The sequence below is a fragment of the Perca fluviatilis genome, chromosome 3 (genome assembly GCF_010015445.1).
Source record: "Perca fluviatilis chromosome 3, GENO_Pfluv_1.0, whole genome shotgun sequence".
Taxonomy (NCBI): Eukaryota; Metazoa; Chordata; class Actinopteri; order Perciformes; family Percidae; genus Perca; species Perca fluviatilis.
Genome location: NC_053114.1, coordinates 43,586,043 through 43,611,838, shown reverse-complemented (window position 1 = coordinate 43,611,838; position 25,796 = coordinate 43,586,043). Strand labels below are relative to the sequence as shown.

The 25,796-nt window shown below is 40.9% G+C and overlaps 1 pseudogene; it reads right to left on the bottom strand.

The window, feature by feature from the left end:
- LOC120556521 overlaps window positions 1–25,796 on the bottom strand; it is a 193,140-nt pseudogene that overhangs the window by 92,997 nt on the left and 74,347 nt on the right.

The window sequence follows — 25,796 nt, the reverse complement described above, 5'->3', positions numbered from 1 at the left end:
TTTATTCCTCCCACAGGAGCGTTTTATATCCTCATATCTAAAACCAGAGAGCGTACCAATCACGGTTTTAAACACGTCGTTAGCGTTGTGAACCGGTCACAGTTTGGTCGTCAGGTTTAGGCTCCAAAACTACTTAGTTAAGTTTAGAAAAAGATGGTGGTTTGGGTTAAAATCAGACGTTAATGTTACGCACGTGACGCAGAACACAACATAGCTGTGTTTAGCTCTGTCTACTTTTCGGGTCTCCTGGTTTAAAGATCTGTTTTTGGCCCTTTTATACTTTGTCACCTTACTTCCTGCCTTGCTCCCCGTCATAATTACTACAGCCACTAGAGGGCGCTTCTTTTTTACAGTGTGTTCAGGGGACAGACAGCTAGCAGATAGTGAGGAGATGTTTTTTACAGTGTGTTCAGGGGACAGGCAGCTAGAAGATAGTGAGGAGATGTTTTTTACAGTGTGTTCAGGGGACAGGCAGCTAGCAGATAGTGAGGAGATGTTTTTTACAGTGTGTTCAGAGGACAGGCAGCTAGCAGATAGTGAGGAGATGTTTTTTACAGTGTGTTCAGGGGACAGGCAGCTAGCAGATAGTGAGGAGATGTTTTTTACAGTGTGTTCAGGGGACAGGCAGCTAGCAGATAGTGAGGAGATGTTTTTTACAGTGTGTTCAGGGGACAGGCAGCTAGCAGATAGTGAGGAGATGTTTTTACAGTGTGTTCAGGGGACAGGCAGCTAGCAGATAGTGAGGAGATGTTTTTTACAGTGTGTTCAGGGGACAGGCAGCTAGCAGATAGTGAGGAGATGTTTTTTACAGTGTGTTCAGAGGACAGGCAGCTGGCAGATAGTGAGGAGACGTTTGCTGTATGTGACAAAAAATGTTGTAGCCTAAAAAAAGTGTGACATTGCTTAGAGCACCTTTAAACAAACGACTTATGTGGGTGCTTTTCGGGGGAGGATAGTCTCGTTTTAGGCATTTGGACAAAAAAAAACCTGACGCTGTATGTTTTTCCATGCAAGGACAGACTCCTTTTCCTTCCTTATTTCCTACACTAGTATCGCTTCTAGCGTTACTAGACCACGAGAGTTTAGCGCAGCCAGTGGGAAAGTGTTCAAGTGCTGGAAATAAACTGTATCAGTCAGGGATAAAGAAATGTATTTATATGGAAATGATTTGGGTTATTCCTTTAAAAGGTCCCATGTGTAACAATGGACAAGGGAAATGTAAATGTGTCTCGTGAACAGAGGATGCATTCATATGCAAACCTCAAAAGAATGCACCCAACACTGCACAAAGTTTGGGATAAAAGAAGAGAAGAAAGTAAACCTGCAGCACTCGGAAAATGTCAAACAAAATGGGGTCTTTTCAAAATGCCAACTGAAGCAAAGGGGGGGGGGGGGGGCAGAGCTGGGAAGAACGTCATGTTTTAAACATGCAACTCCGCCAAATCCCTGTTTTTTATTTTTTTTTATTATTTAATATGTAGGCTATGTTTATAGGAGGGTGGTTAGACTTCTTTGTGTGAGAACAACGGCCACAACTCAAGCCAATCGCTGCCTGTTGCCATGACAACAGGGCCTGAGCATCTCCTAAAATAAGACCAAGGCGGTAAAAAGATTAGAGGAAGCTGCTGGGGCAACCCCGAACCAGACAGAGGAGGGATCGGGCTGGCATCGCACAAAACAATGCAGCGGGCGGAGGAAAAGAGAGAGCAGAGAAGGAAAAAGAAAATCATTTCAGCTGAGAGGCACACAGAAGCATCTGCTACCTACCATCCCCTCCATCACATCCAATTAGAAATACGAAAGAGCTGACGGGTGGATATCTGACGGCAATATAAGTGAGATGTGTGTGTTTTGTAGTCGTGGCACCACAACTTTACTGATAGAAATTCCCAAAAAGTCGATGCTATTGCAATCCCTGTGGGAAAGAAATGTAACACGCAGGCTTGATCCAGACTTCCCTCCAGAAAAATGTCAACGTTGGTCATTTTATAAACTCTTGCAATGGCAACCTAGCCTAGAAATCTAGACGCACCCTAGCGGCAGCAAATGCGATTTTCAACCAGGGTCTGTCTAGCAACTCTCCGTTGGCTTGTGAGCTGGAAAAACCAAACTCTGGTCAGGCCAATCACGTCGTGTATAGAGTCGGTGGGCGGGGCTTAACATAATGATGGCAGAGTTGCGACGGTTCCGCGTGAATTCCCCGCTACTTGTTGGCTGCTGCTGCTGGTGAACAGAGGTCTTCTGGAAGAGTTGGAGTTCAGCTTTTCTTTGAGAAAATAAAGAACGGCACTGAAGTCATTTTTTAAAAAAGGAAGATGTATTTGGAGTTTAAAGTTTAATCTATCAACTAGCGTTGCTCTGATTGGTTGTAGCGCTATCCTATTGCGTGCAGAGGGAATTTGAAAGACAACCGTTTATCCCGCCCCTCGGATTGAGCCCTGACCAATGGGGAGTTCCCAGACCTCAACATCTGGATGTGGGGCTGGCTTGTCTGGCTAATGGCAACCCGTTCTAACTCCCAACTTGGCAACATACTGATGCTTGGTCAGTGGCCCTCAGAGTCAGATACCGACACACAAGGCAGCCTTTAGCGTCTTTGTCGTACCGCGTCACTAAAGGATGACAGAGTATGAAGAGTGACAATGGATGGGAGTAGTATGAAAGACCGAAACTCTGCGTAAGGAGGCAGGTTGGCTCAAACAACACAGTGTCCCATGTGTCAGTTAAACGTACATCTTTTAACACCACCCACGATCTTTTCCTAACCTTAACTAAGGGGTTCTGACCAAGCACGTTTAAAAATGACAGCAAGGGGCCCTGACCTTACCTTGCACGACAGCTGGATTCACGCGATGTCACATATTAAATGAAAATCCATCTTGTCAGGCTTCAAGTAATGCGGTGTGTGTCCGAACCAATCAGCGTCCAGCGAGGAGCTCCTGGCAGCTACGGGCGTGGTCTAGATGACCAGTGTGACCGCCGCGAGCGTTCGTTTTAAAACAACAGTGGCAGACGTGATAGACAGATGGCTCATCCAATCAACTGCCAGGTGTTTCTAGAAAGTGCCCGCCTTTTTCCAAACATTTTCCAATGACAGCTTCTCAGATGGTTCTGTGTAACAAACCATCGGGCACGTCAGTTAAAGGGGAACTATTACATGGAGCTTAGCGCAAATTCTTTCAGGAACACTTCTAAAACATAATCACTTTCTCTCTCTTCTAACCGGATCAGCTGTAGAGGTGTTCACCTTCAGAATTGTACAATAAATATGTACAATAAATCTTTGCATATCTGCAACAAAGTCTCTCCTGATTGAAATAGCATTTTCAGCATTCCATATTTGTGTTTGTACTAGCACATGTTTACATGCTTTAATGTTCAAAAAACACTGTATCTTTCTCATACTGGCATACGTGGCTGCTGCCCCTGTATTCACCCTCTGTATGAGATGCTCTGCTGGACCACCTGTCTCTTTAAGCCCAGTCTGCTCTGATTGGCCAACGTGTTTCCTGAAATCTCCAATCAGAGCTACTGCAATGGAGTGAATAGAAGGACTTTGTAACGTGAAACTTTAAAAAAATCACAAATAAAGGCTTCTAAACCAAATACTACACAACCAGACATGTCCCAGCATTAATGTGACCCTGAAATTGGGGAGAAATGACCAGCATTGGCCGCCAAGATTACAGCTATCTGGCGTTAGCATTGGGCTACTTAATAGTTGTGTAAGAAGTATGCTAACGTTAGATTGTAGCGGACCGAAGATAAAGGCTTCTGAATCAAACACTACCCAATCGGACATGATTCAGCAGTAGCGTCCGTTAATGCGACCCAAAACTGGGGAGAATTTAACAACACTGGCAGCCCAGATGACATATTTTACTGCCGTTAGCATGTAGCTACATACGGCAATGTTAACAGCTTAAAAAAAAAAAAAACACTCCAGTCCTGCCTACCTGGAGCAGATGACCAATCAGAGAAGGCTGGAAAAGGCCCGCTAAGTGTTGCGTAACACTTAGCCGAGAGTAGAAAAAACTGTTGAAACCTGAGCGTTCAGAACAGTTGGAAATCTGAATGTTTTAGCTCACGGGGATTGGTCTAAAATACGTTTACCTCACTATTTGAATTGTTTTGTGTGATGTGGGAGCAGGGAATGTGGACCCAAATGCAGAGAGAGGCAGGCAAGCAGGCAGGAGAAAGTTCAAACAGAGGATTTATTGGGCAAAAATGAGGGAACAACAAAGGAAGTCCTGAAGAAAACAGGCAAAAATGTCCAAAGTGCAAAAAGCCAAAACAGGGAATCCAGGGAGCAGAGCTAGGCGACAGACACGGGGAAAACACGGACTGACTGGGAGCAAGTACAAAACACTCTGACAACACACAAAGGGAAACACAGGGGCTAAATACACTGGGTAAGGAGCAAACAAGGAACAGGTGGTAACATCAGGTGAAACACATTAGGAATGACAAGGTAATCAAAAAGGGTGGGAAAACACAGGAAGTAGAATCAGACAAGACAAGACAGAAAACTAGACTTTCACAATAAAAAAGGAAACAAGAAAAACCGAGAACATGACATCATCCAAACACAGAAACTTGACACAACACAAGGGAGAACAGAGAACACAGGAATTAACCAACAGATACACAATTCAGAATAAGCACCAAAAAGGAAACGTACAGAAAACTACAAAGGAGCAACAGAAACAGGACAAAGGACAACAAAAACAGAAACCATAACAGTTTTGGCCACGTTTAACATGAAAATCCGACATTATAAAATTGTAGATATGACAGAAAACACAGAAAAGCATAATATGTGACCTTTAATGGTTTACTCAGAGTGTTGCCAAGGGGTCCTGACCAAGCGTCAGTATTTGGCGAGTTGGGAGTGAGAATGTGTTGGAAATGGAAGTACTGTAGCGCAACGTTATTATTCCAAAGCAAAGTAACCATTTGGTTACCATTGATATTGTTCACAGCCTTGAACACACTTCTAAGTTATCTTGACGACATTCATGAGATGTAACTGCACTAGACAATCCAACGGCCTTCTGCACTCGCAGTTAACATCAGCGTGAACAGCCAATTAGCCGCCAGCGTTAACTGAGGAGAGGAGGGAGCTGGTTTAAGTGTCCCTCACTTTGCTCATTAGGATGAAAGAACAGCAAAAAGCAAAGACTACAGCAGCACGTACGCACACACACACACACACACAAACACGTGTAATTGCTAAGTACTTATGATGCACTTAAGAGAACCAAAAAGGTGTGACACACGGACTCTCAGCAGGAAAATGAGCTGCTCCTGCTGGTCCAATCTATATGAAACCCTTATAGTGACTGACTTACAGACACACACACACACACACACACACACACACACACACCTCTGTGTTCTTTGCTGTTCAATAAAGCAGTTGTGCCTACGATGTCAAAAATGTCCTCAGACGACAGTAATCCAGTCTAAAACAAACTATTATTTGCAGAGTTTTACATTATAGGGCTGAACGTGAGCTTCAAAACTAACTAAATTACTTTTCTCAGATCTAATATTGAACTTCTTTAGCAAGTTTTGCCTTTTAATTTATCATCTGCTCTAGTTTTCTTAATATTTTAGACACATACAATATGGTAATAATAATGGTCCAAATTGATGGAAAATTGCATTTTGATTAATTGAAAAAAAAAATTCTTGAGGGAGGACCCCTAAACCACAAAGTGCATCAAAGTCTTTTACAGATGTAGGGAAAGCAGTGGGTAGTACACACAGAAATGTTCTGACTCTCACTATGAAGTGTGTTGTGTGTGTGTGTGTGTGTGTGTGTGTGTGTGTGTGTGTGTGTGTGTGTGTGTGTGTGCGCACGAGCGACAGAGTGAGATTATAATAAAGCAGAAAATTGTAATGGAAGCTGTCAAATCAGCACTTGGAGACTCAGAACTCCTTTTCACACGTTCTGAAAGAGCACAATACGGTGTAGGAAATTAGGTTTCCATCACTTTAATCACATAATACTGCCCAAGTGTTGCTTTGCTGTAAAGTTATACATTCTTAGAAAAAGGCTTTGTAAGCTTTTGTAAGCTTCCTCTTGCAGCGCAAAGCTTGTGTTTGCATTAAGAGGACTAAGGAATGACCGCGTTAACTGCTGCTGCAGTAACTTTATGCATCTGCAAACTGTTGAGCCTTTAGAAGTGGATGTGGATGCACAAAGTGATATTTTTATAATAACTATGCATCACATTACTGACCATTACCTTTTACTGGATAAGCTTTACTCTATTGGTTTGAATAAACATGCTGTGCTTTGGTTCAACTCTTATTTGCATAATAGACGTCAATGTGTTGTTTACCAAGGATTCCAGTCAGATTATTTAATTGTTGATAAAGGTGTTCCTCAAGGCTCTACTTTAGGCCCCTTACTTTTTTCAATTTTTATTAACGACCTGGCACAAGTTTGTTCTCATTGTGAATTATTGCTTTATGCCGATGACACTGTTATCTATACCTCTGATCGGGATTTGCTGCAAGTTCAAAAAACTCTTCAACCTGACTTTGATAAAGTACAACAGTGGCTGTTCACTAATAAACTCCTGTTGAACATGAAGAAGTCCTGCTGTATGGTGTTTTTAACGATACAAAATCGCCGTTGTGCTTCATGTTTTGATGGGTCCCTTATGCAGATTGTGGAGGAATTTAAATATTTGGGCCTCTGGCTCAATTCTAACCTTACTTTTAAGATACACATCGATAACATTATCTAGAAAGTATATGGATGTCTTAATACTTTGTACAGATCAATTAACGTTTTTTCAACTCCAGTCAGAAAAAAAAATTATTTCTCAACTGGTAATACCAATTATTGATTATGCAGACATAGTATACACTAATACCTTTGAATCCAATCTCAAACCCCTTAATGTTGTATTTAATTCGCTTTGCAGATTTATATTAAATTGTCCATTTATAACTCATCATTGTTTTATGTATGATTCACTACACTGGTTGCAACTTAAACAACAAAGAGATTACCATTGGATTCTGTTTATTTTTAAATGTGTTTATTCTAATGGTCCTGCATACCTTAAACAGTACTTAATACCATATTGCTCAACATACTCACTTAGACATCTCCAATGTCCAACATTTTTTACGGTACCAAGGTTATTCTCTGTAGCTGGTAGGAGAGCATTTCAATATAAAGCCCCTTTTGACTGAAATAACCTTCCTCTTTTTCTGAGGTCTATTTCCACACTTGGTTTATTCAAGTCCTCACTTTTTTCTTTTCTTAAAACTACATGTTCTTGTAATTAGGGACACCAAGTATATTATATATAAATGGTTTATGTATTTGTTTCTTTGATACTTATATGTGAGATGTGATGTTATTTGATATGTTATATTTTGTCATAAGGCATATTGATACATGACGCTTTAGTTGTTTAATGCATTTGGTTATTTTGTCAATATACTTTAATATGTGTGCTATGTTAATTGTGGGGTCAAGGGCAGGTGAGCGAGTTATTGTTTTGTATATATGTTTGTATCCGTGTCTTTTTTGTATATGTACTGTATGATTTACTTTTGTGTTTGTATACATGTGTAGGACCCCCTTGAAAATGAGATGCTACATCTCAAGGGATTATCCTGAAATAAATTCAAATTCAAAATTCAAATTCAAATAGCTGTGTAATGTGAAAGAGGTAGCTCCACAGAGAATCGTCACCAACTCTGCAGCTTGCCTCGGCTCTACCGAGTGTTTTACCGCCTGTACACCTGATTATTTTTGGTTTTACAGTCGCAACTCTCCTGTTTTGGTCTCCCTGCTTTAATAAACCTGGTTTCCAGCAGCAGCTGGTTTCTGATAAACCCACCTGCTCAGCAACAAACAGCAGACCGGTTACCATTTTAGTAATATTGTGTGTGTGTGTGTGTGTGTGTGTGTGTGTGTGTGTGTGTGTGTGTGTGTGTGTGTGTGTGTGTGTGTGTGTGTGTGTGCTCAGAGAAACATTATCGGCTGAACAAAAGGAAGAGAAAGTATTCCACAGTCCACACATTTAGCTGCACAGTGAGCCAACCTCACTGGAAGCTGACATTCTGCACAATGTGACTCATCTGGCCAGTTTTAGCCGCTTCCAGCTGTTTGTTTCAGGTGGGGGTGGCCAGAGAAGACAGGTGGTGACAGTCATAATAACAAAGAGCCGGAGCCAAACACCTGCTCAACGTGGGGGCGAAACAGTGACAGCCAGAACCTGCATTGCATTCTGGTCTATTTCCGTCTCTAAAAAAAAGACATTCTTTGATTCGGAAGGAGGGAATCCAAAACCACTGAACAAAACTTTCTTCTAGTAAAACAAATTACTGGAAATATTCTTACATTTGATCTCTACACACTAACTTAAGGACTTGAAATTTAAAGGATAACTGATATTTGTTGATGAGCTATATTTTCTTTATAGTCAACAAATCTCATAAAAATACTGAATGTAATTACTAACTTATTTAAGTATTGTGTGCGTATCAGAGCCCAACGCATTCTCATCAACAGGTTTGTATGATATGCTAGGAAAATAAGGCAACTGAGTGATATCAATTATTTGGACAACGTGACAATATTAGCTGATATCACAAAGTCTGCCAAGTGCGTTTCACTATCTTTGTGGGGACCCGTCATTGACATAATGCATTCTCTAGCCCCTTACCCTAACCTTAACCATCACAACTAAATGCCTAACCTTAACCCTTACCCTAACCTTAACCATCACAACTAAATGCCTAACCTTAACCCATAACCTAAACTTAACCATCACAACTAAATGCCTAACCTTAACCCATAACCTAAACTTAACCATCACAACTAAATGCCTAACCTTAACCCTTACCCTCACCCTAACCATAACCTAATTCTATCCCTAATCCTAAAACCAAGTCTTAACCCTCAAACAGCCCTTTAAACTTGTGGGGTCCAGCATTTTGGCCCCACAAAGCTATTGGGACCCCACGAATATAGTTAAACAAGAACACACACACACACACACACAAACACACACACACACACAGTATAAAGTGTCTTACCTTCATTAGAACAGACTCGCTTAGCTTTTCTCTGTTGACAATCTTTATGGCAACTTTCTGACACGTCACACAGTGGATACCCAGCTTCACCAGACCTGAAACACAAACATTCACATCAAGTCATTTCTTCAAAGTCCGTCTGATTCACATTCAAAATGTTCTGTTGGCACAAAACACTCAATTCAAAACCTTCAACAGATTAGTAGTTTGGTCTCTAAAATGTCAGAAAATGGTGAAAAACGTGGATCAGTGTTTCCCAAAAAGCCCAAGAGGACGTCCTCAAATGTCTTGTTTTGTCCACAACTCAAAGATATTCAGTTTACTGTCACAGAGGAGAGAAGACACTAGAACAATATTCACATTTAACACACTGGAATCAGTTTATTTTTGACTCAAACCTATTAAAAAATTATCTAAATAGTTGGAGATTAATTTAATAGTGGACAACTTTGCAGCTGTAAAGAACTGTATACTGTATGATTAGTGACGCTTGTAAGTAGCGGGTTCAACTATCCATAACTCCCCCAGCTGTATGCTGTTTGTCACCTTACGCGGCATAAGCCGAGCGGATAAAAATGCAATCGACTTGCATTCTGCAAATCTCGAGTCTCCTCTTTCATTATGTACTTCTGAGAATTCGCCTGACGTGACTCTCGCTCCATAACAGAAATGTCAACACGCAGCGCCTTTACCTTATTATAGCCACAATGGCTCCATCCATCTCTATCAAAGCTCCGACACCAGGGGAGCACGCTTTACTTTGTACTGAAGCTCTGCACATCGTAGTGGAAATGCCACTGCGCATATGCACCTCTTCATTACCTCGCGCTGCATATATATTTCACAGGAGATGAGTGTCTCACGTTTTGAAAGGTGATTTCCCTGCGGGGTCTCGCAAGGAAACCAGTAGATCCATAAGCAGCGGGGGGCGTTGGGCCCGATATGGCAGCCTGGGGGCTCTTTTATGTCTTCAGTTAGGACCCAAATGGCATCCTGGGCGACATTCACTGGCTGTCATTGATCTTGTTGTCAGAGCAGCTCGAAACAGAACAGAACACAGGGCTAAGAAAGCTCCGTATAAAGACTGCTCTGTGTTTGAACAGGCTGTTCTCATCATATAGCTACGAAAAGTAAAGCACTGTAATTTGTATGTATTCAATGTATTTATTACTGGATGCATAGTCTCGCATTGCCAGACCTTCCTCAACAGCGCTGCATTGCTTCACTTAACTCTAGTGGTCTTTAGTTGAGCCCTTGTGTAGTCCTCGGGTAAAATTTGACCCGTTTTCAAAGTTTTTTAATATCAGATATATATGTTTCTTCGACCACATTTCCCAAACATAACATGGATGCATGGACGTACGTTGTATGGAAGCCATACGACATTCTTCGCAGGTAAAATTAATGATTACTTCCATTGAATTTGGGGTTTTATTCAATTTTATAGCATTCCAGAAAGTCTCCTGACTAAACTTCGACATAAACAAGTCTGTGACTATCCATCATAGTCATCAGATTAACTATTAGTCAAAATAATTCATAACTTCTGCTTATAACTAAAACAAATTTGTATAATGTCATTTAAATTATCCTAATTGATCATGAATTTTAAAAAAAAGCATTGAAAAAAGTGACAAACGTTTTAAACAGCGTCAAAGGCATAGGAAAAATTAAAAAAATTACAATTTTGCACTAGCCTATCCCACCCATACTGTTCTATTTATTTATTTACAAATGTACATACTGTAACTACACTTATACATAGCCATATTCTACTGCTCTTCATACTATTCATCCTGCACATACACTTATTCTTACTACTCGTATAATGTTACCACACTGCACATAGCTGTACATACTGCACATATCTGTCTATCATATCTGTCTGCGGCTCATTCATAATATCCATTTTTATTCTGTTACTTATAATATATTCTGATACTACACTGCAGATACTGTATCTATATTATTTTTACTACTAGTATAATGTCACTGCTACTACATTGCACACATCTGTACATGTTGTTCATACATTGTTCATATTACATAGCCATATGTATTCTGCTCTTATAACACTGAAATATATTTCTTGTCCTGTCTATACTTTGTATATCACATTGCACTTTTCTGCTTTTTTGCATCTCTGGTTAGACGCAAACTGCATTTCGTTGTCTTTGTACTTGTACTCTGAACAATGACAATAAAGTTGAATCTAATCTAATCTAATCTAATCTAATGTGAGTGTTTGACCTTCTGCACAGAATCGGCCAAACAATGATAATAAATGAGATTTTCTTCCCACTGTTATTTCCAATATCAGCAGCGGATCATTAAATATTTGCAGAAATCGATGCAAAAGAAGGCATTTATACTGTACAAATGCATCTTAAAAGAATGATGCATAGGTTTAACAGTTTACAAAAAACATTGTAATCTAAAAAGACAAAATCTGCTGGAGGACCAATCACTTCAGTATTTCTAAAATCCTGCTAAAGCTATGACTGCGTAGGCAGAGCAGCTTTATCTGCGGTACTAATTACTGTGACTAGGAGGCGATTTGATCTTGGGCAAAATTAAAACGCCAACAATAAATTGGACTCAGCAAACAAAGAAAACAGCAGCATGAGGGATGTTATATGTTGCATTCATGTTCCCACACACCGTAGAAAGATTAAAGTGCATGTTACAGCGACATGGGCCCAGTGAGAGCTATAAGAATGACTTATCTCCACTAAAAACACATTTGTGCGCCCATAATATTCTGTGTAGCCCCTCATAATGACTCCTGTGACACCTACACGTCTGAACACACAGCCTTACGTTTCAGATTCACTCCAGTAGAAAAATCATAACAGCACTTTGTGTTTGACATTTTTCATCGTGCGTGTCAGTTATTAGAGTAATTACGTAGCACAAAACTACACCCTTAAGTAATAATCTCTGACATTTTCACATAAAGAACCGTCCACTTTGTTTCTCCGTGCTTCATTACGACATAACTCAGCAGAGATGAGTTCATCGAAGCGTTTACTTGTGCCGTTTGAAACATCGCGGTGCCCATTCCTTTATGTTTTTGGTCGCTGTGTTTCACAAATCTGACATGGAGAGAATAATAAAACATAGAAATGAATTAAAAGGAGATACAGATCCCGGGAAATCCATCAGCGTCCTGAAGGGTGTAGCCTACATACATATTTATACCATTACTAATGTTTCCATGAAAATGTTTTAGAACTGAATTTCAGAGCGTGTTCCCAACAACTACATTTATGCAAATGTATCCAAAAGAATGCGCCAATCATTAACAGCTCTTTTTATGAACCATTCCTACATAATGCTACGAAAAGTGGTGGAATGTAACTAAGTACATTTACTCCAGTACTGTACTTGAGTCCAAATGTTGAGCTACTTGTACTTTACTTGAGTTTTTTCTTTTCGTACCACTTTCTACTTCTACTCCGCTACATTTCAGAGTGAAATATTGGACTTTTTACTCCACTACATTCATCTGTTACAGGCTTTAGTTACTAGTTACTTTAGTTACTCCACTACATTCATCTGTTACAGGCTTTAGTTACTAGTTACTTTAGTTACTCCACTACATACATCTGTTACAGGCTTTAGTTACTAGTTACTTTAGTTACTCCGCTACATACATCTGTTACAGGCTTTAGTTACTAGTTACTTTAGTTACTCCTCTACATTCATCTGTTCCAGCTTTAGTTACTAGTTACTTTAGTTACTCCGCTACATTCATCTGTTCCATCTTTAGTTACTAGTTACTTTAGTTACTAGTTACTTTACACATTAAGATTCCTGCACACAGAACAAATGTAGTTTATAAATCTGATGTTTGACTCTAAAGTAAACTAGCCGACAATATAACGGCTACAAGTCTACAGCTGAGATGATGAGACCATTAAACACACAGCTGGTTGGATCCTTTACTCTTTCTACAATGGGAGGAGAGTTCTTTACTTTTAATACTTTAACTACAGTTTCCTGACGATACTTACTTACTTTTACTGAAGTAACATTTTCAATGCAGGACTTCTACTTGTAACAGAGTATTGTTACAGTGTGGTATTAGTACTTTTACTTAAGTAAAGGATCTAAAGACTTCTTCCACCGCTGGCTACGAAAGTAAAGCTCTGTAATTGGTATTTATCCCACATATTTTTTGCTGTGTGCACCACATCGACTGCTGCTGTATAAGACCGTGTAGGGAGGAGGTCGGGGGGGGGGGGTTAGGCTCCTACAAACCCAGCGCTTCAGATGGTCCAAAATGCAGCGGCATACGGATGGACGGTTTGGAGCCCGCTGCTTATTTATTGACTTTAGTGCTGGATCTATTTTAAATATTCATGCTTTCATGTGCTTCATGTATTGTGCTGCGAGGTCAGTTTCCTTTGATGGAACAATAAAGTAAAGTGAAATCAGGTGAAGTGGAAGACATGTTTCTACACTGACACGTATGGATTCATGTGATTCATTCATTTTTCTTTTTTAACAATGTTCATGTATATTACTGTTGTATATATTATACTACAATATGGAGTAGCTTTAAATTAAAGTTTTCTTCCAATCGTTTTCTGAAATGTCTTCTTTTAAGTCCGCCCTCCATGTCTCAAGTCTAACTATCGATGTCTCTTTAGAGCCAGATGCAAGCCAGTTATATATTAATGAAATCAAACCGCTCTCATTGCACTTGTTTTGATATAATTTCTTCTAAGGATGAGCGTGCAGGAATCCCGATTGATTGGTTTTGCATGGGTCAAATAACGTCCCTCACTTGGAGATATTTAATAAAATGTTTCCTTGAAATGTCATACATTAGAGCAATTTCTTCTAAGGTCATTTACTGGTTGTCTGCAACATCTTTTCAATTCAGAAGTCCAGTTCATTATCTATTCATCTGTTGTTTATGTTTTTCTGTGAATCTACACATGCTTAAAATAAAACCTCATCGTCTACAAAATGTCAGAAAATAGTGCGGTTTAAAAAGCTCTGGAACAAAAGAGAGCTGGATTTTCTGTCAGGTCGATGTGGAACAGGCAGCAGTTAGCATGTGCAGTGAACCCACTCCTGCTGAACAAAGAAATAAATGCCACCTGCAAAAAAAACACGCCACAACAACCGCCGTGTGTTTGACTGGCAGGTCCACTCAGGCGGCGGTGAGCTCTGAGCGCCGCTGGTGAAAAACAACCGTCTACAGAAAATCTTCCACAAGGCAAAATTAAACCAACGTGCGACCGGTGGGAGACACGACTGACTCGACAACTCGGTTTCATTGATTTCTCTCCTCTCGGCTGAATCGGATCGATAATCTCCAGGACTTGTGAACCCCTGGCCTCTGGTGCTTCTCAAAACCTCCCGTGTTCCCTCTCCGAGCCAAGAAAGAATCCCTTCCAAAGTCCCAATTACGCTTCTTTAATGAACACATTCTACATATGCCACCTACAGAGGAAAAAATTATATCAAAGACTGTATTCACAACAACTCTGCTGCCGGGTTCTGTTTCTGATTGACATGTTGAGGAGTTCTGAATATAGAAGTATAAATGAATGAATATGGCCGGGTTAGCTCAGTTGGTAGAGCAGGAGCACATATATAGACAGGTATTCCTCGACGCAGAAGGTCCAGGGTTCGAGTCCGACCTTTGACAGATTTTCTGCACTCTCTCCCTCTTTCATGTCAAGCTGTCCAAGCCATTAAAAAAGGGTGAAATGCCCCCCCAAAATATGGCTGTGATATAAGTCTGCTGTGTCATTAAATCATCCATGGAACTCCCATGTTTGTGCTTTGAGTATAGACCTTATTACTGGCGGTGTAACGGACCGCAGTTAATCCGTGGTCCGTCTGGATCAACGCTCACGGTTCGGGATGCACGTGAACTGCGGATCAATCGCAAAGTTTAACCGTAATAGGAGTGTGAAATACATTTTCACTGTCGCCAAGGCCATAATTTGAGATCTCCACTTTTGAGCAAAATTGAAATTTTTAATTTCAAACAGTTTCTGCATTCTGCTGATTTTTTCTGCATCAAGTTAGGAGCAAATGTCTTTATTTATGTAAAGGTAATTATGAAAGGTTTTTGGGGTGGGTGGCACTGGCCAGTTTTGATTATTGGGGGGGTTGTAACCGCCCCACCCCCCCCCTATAAATTAAGTTTACCAGTTTAACAGCAATTTACTGGTGAAAGAAGTTATTATTGATAAAAGTTATTATTACATTTTAAATACATCATTTAAATTCCCCCTCTTTTTTGTGCCGATCCATGACTCAAAACCGTGATCCGATCCGTACCGTGACTTTTGTGATCAGATGCACCCCTACTAATTACAACTCCTGCATCCCGTACATGCAATTTACAAGCCTGCATTTGTGTGTATATTATTTATTCATTCATTAGTTTTTAGAAGATTGTATTTAGTTTTTACTTATCAATGTATATGAATCGAATTTTTTTCCACACCCCTACACACAACTAATCCATTGAAGACAGATTTCAGCCATTTAAGCTCCATCTACACCTCGTGTTTTTAACTTGAAAGAGAGAGTGGCTGCTTGGATTCGCTGTGTTTATTTTGCCATTAATGCCATCTTGTTAGTGCCTTTCAGCTGGCTTGGTTAATTCGTTCGGTTGTGCCTGTGGTCAGTCCTTCAACATCATTATCAGCTGGCGTGTTGGTTCCAATTAGTGAATACCACGAGAGAACAAAAAAGTTTCTGCTGCTTAGCGTCCAAACGACTCAAATGAGGACGGGAAGAACATCTCTTCAAGGCATTTATCAGACCTGGGTTTTTCATTTGCTTTAATGTTAATAACAGAGCTAATCACTGTGATGTCTCGCTTAGGGTTGGGTATCATTTGGATTTTTTACGATGCCGATGCCCAACCGGTACTTGAAAAACTGAAAAATGACATCAAAGAAAGGCTCTTTTATAGAGTTTTTTTTTAAAATTGAAAATTATATAAATTTAACAATATATTAACGTTTTAAAGTACGTAAATATATAATAAGTAAACCGAGTAAGTAAAAGTAAAAGTCACCGAACACACAACTGCAATAATTCAACAATAAATAACAGTTACACTATTAACAACTTGGGAATGATGATGGTGCAGTGGATATGAAACCTGCCTATGGTGTGGGAGACCCCAGGTTCAATTCCAACTGTGATAAATAGACCAAAGTGTCCCTGAGCAAGACACTTAACCCCCTAGTTGCTCCAGAGGTGTGTGACCTCTGACATATATAGCAATTGGAAGTTGCTTTGGATAGAAGCGTCAGCTAAATGACATGTAATGTCCACAAGCTGTCGAACACCTCTGCTTTAAGGTGTGTCGCCACGTGTTTCTATGAATTCGACGTGCTTCCCCCTTTGCACGTAATCGTTTTGAAACGTTTGTTGCATTTTGCATTGTCGGAATACTTTCGACCGCTTCATTTTAGGCATTTTTAATGCACTAAAAGCTAGCTAGCTAACGACAGACTAGCAGATCAAGTGTAATATATTTACTAGGGATCACGTGCAGTGAACGGTTAATATGCTTTTACGTCTGTTTTGGTGAGCCCAGAGGGGAAATATGGTATTTTAAAAGTAGCTCTACATTTACGCTAGCTAGCTAACGGTAGACTACAGAGAAAGGGGGAGATTTTTACGTTCGTTTCGGAGCGTCAGAGGGAAAATATTTCAGTCGACACCGAAATGAGGAACTGAAATTTGCGTTCTAATCCGGTCTGATTCCTACCGGTTGCGTAGGAACCGGTTCCATTGTGGAACCAGGTTTCGGTACCCAACCCTAGTCTCGCTAACACAAAAATTACCTCCGGGTAGACAAAGTTGCAACTTGAGACACAAATTAAAAATGCTTTTTTTTGAGGATGGGCAGAAAACGAGTCTGGATTTTGGAAAGGTCACCAGTAGGCATGGGCTACTGTTTCAAGGTATACCGCGGATTGAAAATATCAAGGTTTTAGAACCACTAACATGTTCTGTCATACCGTTCCTAAGGTATGAGCTGTTTTTTTATGAGTGGTCAAGGAGAGAAACTGAAGTTTAGTAATCCTTCTCCGTGTTTAAAAAGAATTTAATAAATACGTGTTCAAAGTTGTTTTTTACCCAGACATTTAACAAAAATAATACATTTTAAAGTTCTAATTGCAATACCGCAATACCGTGAAAGTAGGTTATCATACCGTCAGAATCGTATTAACGGCCCATGCCTTGTAAACAGTGATTTCAGAAAAACAAATTTCTTCCAACAGACTTGAATGTAACAATCTGGGGGTGCGTTGAAGCCCCTTTCCATTACTGTAAAAGAGTACTCAGCTGATATAGTAGTACATTATAAAAGGAAACTTTATACCACTGTTGCACTAAATGCTTGTTCTTTGGGGAATTACTGGAATTGTTGGGTCTTTGTAAATTAAAGAGTGTGGTCTAGACCTACTCTATCTGTAAAGTGTCTCGAGATAACTCTTGTTATGAATTGATACTATAAATAAAATTGAATTGAATTGAAAAACTAAATAAAGGAAACCCAGAAGACTTTCCCTCTGGACTCCCTCCGACGTGGCGAATCACTCCTGAAACACGCCAGAGACACAGAGCCAGTCAGAGGAAGAGTTCATAAAGATAATCGTTATGTTTACACAGTTAAAGCTGTTTCAAACTGAAAACTAAAAAGGACTTAGAGATGTCTTCGCTAATATTTGTATAGAACAATGTTGCCAAACTGAGTCATCTTGTAACTTAAAGGATCAATTCAACATGTTCAAACACTGAAAATGTAAAATCCTTCTCTTCTCTATGTACCAGTGAGATATTCAGATGGATGTGGTTAGCTTAGCTTAGCATAAAGACTACTAAAAACAGTAAGAAATGGGTTTGCATTGAAGGTGTATAGAAACTAAAAAAGAAGTAATGAACGACTTTGTTATGAAACTTAGAAAAAAGTAAGAAACGGAAGCATACCGAAACGGGAAAGACAAAGTGGTTTGACCACCGGCCCCAGCAGGAACCTTGAATCTCTAATCTTGTTTCTCATGTTCACACTTTTTCCACTGTTGTCTGTCCACCCCCGACCATTTTCCACATTGGCATACCAAACAGCACGTACACATGCCGAGGTCAGTCCCTCCGTCGCCTCTATATGCCCCATGTTACGGGTAATTAAGCTCCTGCAGTTGAAAAGGACTCCTGCTTCTCTATCACAAGGTACAGACATGAACACGCCCCACACCTCAGGGTAATTTAGGGTTTCCATTTCACCTAACATGTTTTCCGTGGAAGGAAAAACGGGGCAGGAAATCAAGACACAGGGAGGAACATGAATCTGGAGCTGCACGATATGAGGAAGATACGGGAAAAAGTTGAATTCCGCGATGAACTATATTACATGCAACAAATATACTGTACTCAGTTCTGCTGCTTTCAGTATAATGCTGAAGTACAACGAATTGCTTGTTGAATCAAAAAAAAATTTTAAAAAAAAGTTCAGTTTTCTAAAAAACATTGAACTGAACACAAAAGGCACAAGCTGAAAAGATGAATCAATTAGTTGTCAACTATTACATTAATCGCCAACTATTTTGATAATTGATTAATCGTTTTGAGTTTTTTAATGAATAAAAAGGTAAACATTCTCGATGTCAGCTTGTTAAATGTGAATATGTTCTAGTGTCTTCTCTCCTCTGTGACAGTAAACTGAATATCGTTGAGTTGGGGACAAAACGAGACATTTGAGGACGTCATGTTGGGCTTTTTGGGAAACACTGATCCACATTTTTCACAATTTTCTGACATTTTAGAGACGACAACTAATCCATTCATCCAGAAAATAATCCACAGATTAAACGACAATGAAAATAATTGTTACTTACAGCCCTAAAGAAAAGAATGATGGTTACATTTCAAAGTGCAGTTTTCTGTTTTCCAACAAATTCTCACTCCCATCACGTCAAAACGCGACGCTTGGTCAGGAGCCTTTGGCGTTTGTTACTGACGCGAAAAGTCTCCTTTAGCGTGATATTTAGACGCGCTTGGTCGGGACTCTTGGCGTCACTTTTGACGCTCTGGGTGGGTTTTATTGTTATATTATCTTTTGTTAAGATTATTTTTTGGGTATTTTAGGCATGTATAGGACAGCTTAGACTTGAAAGGGGAGAGAGAGGGGGAATGACCTGCAGCAAAGGGCCGCAGGTTGGAGTTGAACCCTCTGCTGCTGCGTCTAGGAGTAAATCTCTATATATGGGCGCCCGCTCTACCAGGTGAGCTAACCAGGTGCCCCGGGACATATGTTTAAATGACATGCGACAGAAGAATGGGAGTTTTAGGATAAGATGGTGGGTGGAGTTACCAAATGTACGTTTCAGTGACACGCGAGACAAGAACGGGATACGAACCCCCGGGATACGAAGTCCTGTGTTGTTTGACCCGTCCACCCCCCCGAACTGCCTCCTTATGCAGATTTTTGATCTTCCATACTCCATTGCTACCATTGCCGCTCTTAATACTACGTTATCTTACAGCGCCGCGGCCGAGCTGCTGCTCTGCCAGGTACGTCCGAAACAGACGCTAACGGGGGATTTTTGCGTCGGTATCTTTACGAGTTGGGAGTGAGACACCCTCAGTGTCTTTCGCGTTGTGTTGCAGTCTTTGGAGATATGTGTTTTCACGCAAGTTGATATCGGGATGGCCACAAAAAAAACTATTTGTTGTGCAGAACACAGGATTGGAATTTAAAAGGAAGCACCTAAATGTGATTGGCTGTCAAAGGCGGATTTCCATTTAAAAAAAAAAAATGGATTCAACATAGGTAAACTTTACTCGACTGACAGCTTGTTCAGTTCCTCACTCACTCAGCTCTGCAGGAAGGGACTTCCAGTGTCTGTTGAACGTTTTGTTCGCTTTGTGGTGGACGAGGATGTTTCTGGTCCAGCAGGAGTAAAAAACTCTAGCTTGACATTTGGGAATCGGAGACAGCTGCTATTTTTTTCAATTTGGTCCTTCAGCTTCCAGGAGAATGACGCGTGGTTCTGTGAAACTGATACTGAGGGGAACAGTATGTGGAAGTTTTCCAGGAAACTTCCTGAAAACTTTCTGCAATGATGTGACAAATGTCTGGAGACGACATAGGCGTCGAACATCCTGAGTGCTCTGAATGTCTGTGTTTGGAAGTGTTGCACTATCAACTACGCACAGTTCATAAGCAGTCGACGGTAATTAATGCTGACAGGTCAGCTGTTGTTTGGAGACCTTTAGACTTCACACAATTCCTCACACCTCCACCCCAAAATGTAAAAACGGTGCTCTTAATGTCAGGTTTGCTTCCAATCACTTGTGGCAGATTTGGTTTGTACAGTTCGTAAAAGGAGACAACTTCAGGCCCGTGAAGCGCCTGGCGCACGTCTGTTTAGGGCGTGTACGAATCCACTTTTGCTAGTTTGACGGTGGTAAAAAGGGTTAGAGTTAGGGTTAGGTGAAAATGTAAATCTTTAAGTCAAAATTAGGATTTTAGAACGTTACAAACTCCAACACAAAACTGTGTTTAAATGCTTTAAGCAATTATTTAATAAATTAGTAATTTTCAACATAATACCCAGTGAAAGAGAGTCAGGTAGGGCGGGACATTAAGTCGAATATGTACGAATGTACGTAAACTTGTTCTTCTCACTTCACACCAGTGTGGATTGAATGAAGATCGAATAACCATAACAGCCACTACAGCTTTCCTGATGAAGCAAATTAGAAGATAAATGAAGAAAAAAACCGTTGAGGAAGAGCGAAGAGTGATGTGGATTAAAGCCCTGGACCTTGAGATAAGATTTGGTTTTTGCTACAGTATATTTGGTGTCTTTTAAAGATGCATGTAGGTTGGACACAATACTGAACGATGATCTTCTAAAACGAGTAGAGGAATAAAGAATGAAAATAAAGGCTCTAAAATCCCAACTGACTGCTGAAAGCCAAAGTGAACACAATAGAGTAGACCTTCTCTCCTCCATGAGTAGAGCCAAATCACCGTCAGCTCAGTAGGCAGCTCATGCCGGGAGATATCTTCTTTTCTTTGTCGGTCCAGTGTTTTGGCACAGAGAAATCTTTTTAAATCATGCTGTGCTCGGGGCTGCTGGACCTGCAGGCCACAGTCAGACACCCACACACTCACACTGTGCTGAAAACTAGCCAGTAAAGCCGGGAGTCAAGAGTGGGGTCTCTGCTGCACTTCAGGCTGACATTTCTGACAGCAACCGAGCCGGCCGAGTGAATGCAACTGAGGGGCATTCCTCCTCTTTTATTTCTTTAGGAGAACTTAAATAAGGTTGATAATAAGCCTGTTGCACTTGAGGGTAAAAGAAAGAAGAGTAGGAAGGAAAATTGGAGCTAGTCAAGAGGCAGAACAGTAGTCTGGCTATCACCAGACCAAGCTCAATCCTTTAAGACTGAACATTAGTCTGGGTAGTCTGCTCTGTATTTTCTACTGCACAAGAGATCAACAGGCGTAGTTCTAATGACTCTGTATGCGATTGGATAGTCCTTCAACCAATCAGATCAACGATCTGGGTGACGTAGCAGCGACAGCGGCATCAACGGGTTGCTGTGCTTCGGTGGCCGCTTGCCGTCGCTTCTCTATCGTCATCCGCCAATAGCGCACCAGGTGGATAAGCCAGTTTGTGATTGGTCCCTGCAGATTTGTAACGGAAGCAGGATAGAAAAATGTCCAGGTTTCCAGCCTGAGCTGCAGGGCGAAATTAAATTGCCGGCAGATCGGGCTGGGTTTACCCAGTCAAGCAGAACGGTAAACTTCCAGCCAATTATAGCTATAGTCTTGCATTACCAGACCTATCGTCACAGTGCTGTAGAGTAAGGTCTGGCTACACAACATAAATTCTAGAAAAGGATAAAAAAATAAAAAAAATAAACACATTTGCATTTCTTTAAACCAATCACAGTCGTCTTGGGCGGCGCTAAGCTCCGGTGGCTCTGCTAAATAGTCTCAGGAAGGAACTGGTTTTGGTGGAACATTTGCACCTCGCAAAAGAAAACGCCACATCCAATATTAAATGAAGTTAACTGTTGACACAACACAGTACCGTGAGCTATTTAAATCAGCTGATACATGGTTAAACCTCATTGGCTCTTACCAGTGTATCTCCGTGTGTACTTGGTCCACAGCAATCTCCACCAATCAGTCCCAAAACCTCCCAGTTAGAGAGGAAATGCCCTAAACATATTCTTTGTTAATCTTTACAATCATTCCCTGAAAGAACCAAGCAGACCCAAATTTTCAAGATGAGGGACATCCGGAGCCGTTGGCGTTGTCGTCGATCCAGACTAATTAAGCTTTGAGTAGACCGAGAGTCGAGTTGAGCAGAAAACATTTTGGCTACAATCATTTCTTCTCCCCCAACACCAGTGGGGAATGAATGAAGATGGAATAACCATGAACAACGACGTCGTTGATCAAGCGATGAAGGAAATCAGAGATTACATTTAGGGGTTCTACTTCGACACGTAGACAAGTAGCCAGGGATCGAACCACCCAACGCTGCAAGTACTGGACGTTAGATATACAATAGTTGAAGGTTTACAACCTACAGAAAGCAGGAGATTTGTGGGACCTGAACGGTTGCCTGAGGAGATTCACTTCACCGAGCACACCGGATGGGAAAAAGACCATTTGCAAGCAAAGTAACTGAAAAATCATGATTCCGTAGAGAAAACTATGAAATAATTAAAAGTGACGACCATAACATAAACCTGCAGTATGTAAAGTATCTCGGAGACTCCCGTGTTTGTATGTTGAGAAACATCGAGGAAAGGTACACTGTGTAGGAATTTCTCCCATCTAGCGGTGAAATTGTATTTTGCATTCAAACGAATAGTGCTCTCTAGCGCCATGCTTTTTCAAATGCGTGTTGCAACTACGGTAGCCGTTATGTGTCATGTTGCCTTTTTAATTCCCTTTTTCGGCAAAGGGGATTCCTTCTCCTGTGGCTCGGCATAAGGATGATCCTCCATTATGAACTAAAGGGCAGCGTGGGCTTTCAAATTTGCCGGGGCAGTAACAAGCACCTCTCACTGATCTCAGATGGTCACTGGTTTCAGTCACATGACGCTGGCTCTGAACGAAAACGCGTTGTGGATTAGTTAGACAGGTCGGCTAGCGCTCTACGTCCCTCTCAGCGATTATAGCTTTTCAAAATGGCGGAACGACGTGGAAGCCTCCTTGGACTTGCCCGTCCAATGTAAACACAGATAAGAAATTCTTCGCTTACGAGGAGACGTCAGATCATTGGCAGAGGTCATTATACACCAACGAGAACATATTTATGAATGAAGACATTGATTTTAGCTAATAAAATACTTAAAACACTACACAGTGAACCTTTTAAAAAAAAATAAACTTTGAAATGGGAATTTAAAGAGGGAGGGGAAATATTCAGAACTGTCCTTAACAAAGAGCGATGAGGCGAAGAGAAAGCGTGGAGAAGAGCTTGTCACCCAGCAGCAGACCATTGTGGCGCTCAGTGGGGGCTCTGATGGCCTCTCCTGGCCGTCCTGGAGCCATCTGCAGCTGTCCGAATAGATTGATGAGCCGGCTGCCTCTCACATTTGAATCAGACCCGTCAGCCACCGAAACTAAGCTCTAGCCTATTTACATCCTATTACACAGAGAGGAACGTCCTTTCATTCCCGCTGGAGTTGTTCCCATTCCGGCAATTCAATATCCCAGCGAAACAGCGCCCCCCAGTCTATGCGTTACATTTACGTGGTCACCGCGCTGGTCAACTGTTTTATATTGTAACTGTACTGTTTAAAATTTGAAATGTATTTTATTTTACTTTTTTTAATTGCTGATTCACAGTTTTTTTCAGAATTGTTCTTATTTATGTTCTTTTCCAGTTATGACTGACTGTCAAACTAGATAATAAAAGAAAGTTCTATAGCATTCACTCTCTGGGCCCTATTTTGACGATCTAAGCTCACGGCTAGTTTGACGGCCGAAAAAAGGGTCCGCGCGCCGGGCGCCTGGTTCTAAAGGGTTGTACTTAGTGTCTTCGTTAATCAGAGGTGTGTTTTGGGCGTAACATGCAATCAACCAATCAGAGATCATCTCCCATTCCCTTTAAAAGCCAGGCGTGTTTGGACCTTGGAGCATTGCTGTTATGATGCAGGATTTGCACCCTAATATTTTTATTTGTAATCTTTTACATGTGTGTGTGCTGCTGTGCGTCCCTGTGTGTGTAACAAGCATAGTGTGCGTGCGCTGTGCACGAGCCTAGGAGCATTTTACTAATTTCCTGTTAAAATAACAATGAAATGCTGCGTTATTGACTTTAGACCAGGTTTTTGTTGGTCAATGGTGAGATCACTTCCCGCTGCCTCAAGATAGCAATACTCCCAGAATGCACCTGAACACACCTCCCTGTAAGACCAGCATGCCCATGGGTGCACAGGTGGGCGCAGGTGCATTTGTTATTTAACAACGTGGGTGCTAGACGGGAAATTGACATCTGCGTCGCTCTTAAACTAGCAAAGACACTTGCGCCGGGGGCAAGATAGGGCTCTTTGTATTTGTTCATGTTTTCATATCATTTTCAAATCACATTCATACAGGGTTAGTAGTATACAGCTGTATATATTTTATTTTTTATTTTTAATGCACTGGAATTGGATCAGTTCTCGGTATCCACCGATGCACAAGTTCAGGTATCGGAATCGGTATCAGGAAGGAAGGAAAAAATGATTTGGGAACATCTCTAATTCACACTATACAAACAGAAAGGAGAGACAATGTTGATACTAGCGCACAGAGACAACACATATTTATTTTCCCAACGCTTATATTAACCAAAAAGATATCGATTGATCCTCACTTCGGCCCTGTAATTGCACACCTTGCTGTCAGTCATTCGATGCCAGCCTCCTTTGTTCCGACCAATCGTCTGAGTCGAGAGCACGCTGCCGCTCTGTAACATTGATCCGCTGCCGCTGCCGGTTTACCCCGCCGAGGCTAATGAGATCACGTAGACAGAAATGAGCCTGAACATTGATTTCATACCATGAATTAAGCATCGGCAGACTGTTCGGCCGTACCACGAGAGGTTCCAGATCAGTGAACAAATATTGGATATGAAATGATCAAGGTTGGGTTGGACCGCGGTGGTTTTTAATCAATATTTAATATTTGCAGTAAATAACCAGTGAGGTAAAAGAGATGGAGAGCCACTTTAGTCTCATTAAGGCTTTCTCTACTGTATGTACAGCATGTAACTCAACATCCAGCATGTATTGTTAAATTAAACATGAGATTAAATGTGTAAGGGATGTTACAAAGATCTGTGATGAGATGTGGGGGCTGGAACCTAACCGTTGGGGGTTGTTACATTAGACCGTAGACTGTGACGAACTACACATTTTTCGAAAGTCATGTGCATACAAAAAAGATCAGTCAAATAAAGGAATAATATAGAATAAAAACCGACCAGTGGAAAACATAACAGCCGATGTGCATACATTGTTTAAAAAAAGAAGAAAGTTCTAGTGACGCGACGTCAGACTTGCTTCAAATAGATCTCAGGATAATAGAGTGCTGCAGGGATAAGTTTTGCACGTCCGGTTCCCTCGTCTCTAAGTCATTTTTTTAATGGGTTTTTGGTAAGATAGGAAACATTCAGTTATTACACAAACTCCCTGGCAGTTCAGTGCTTGTG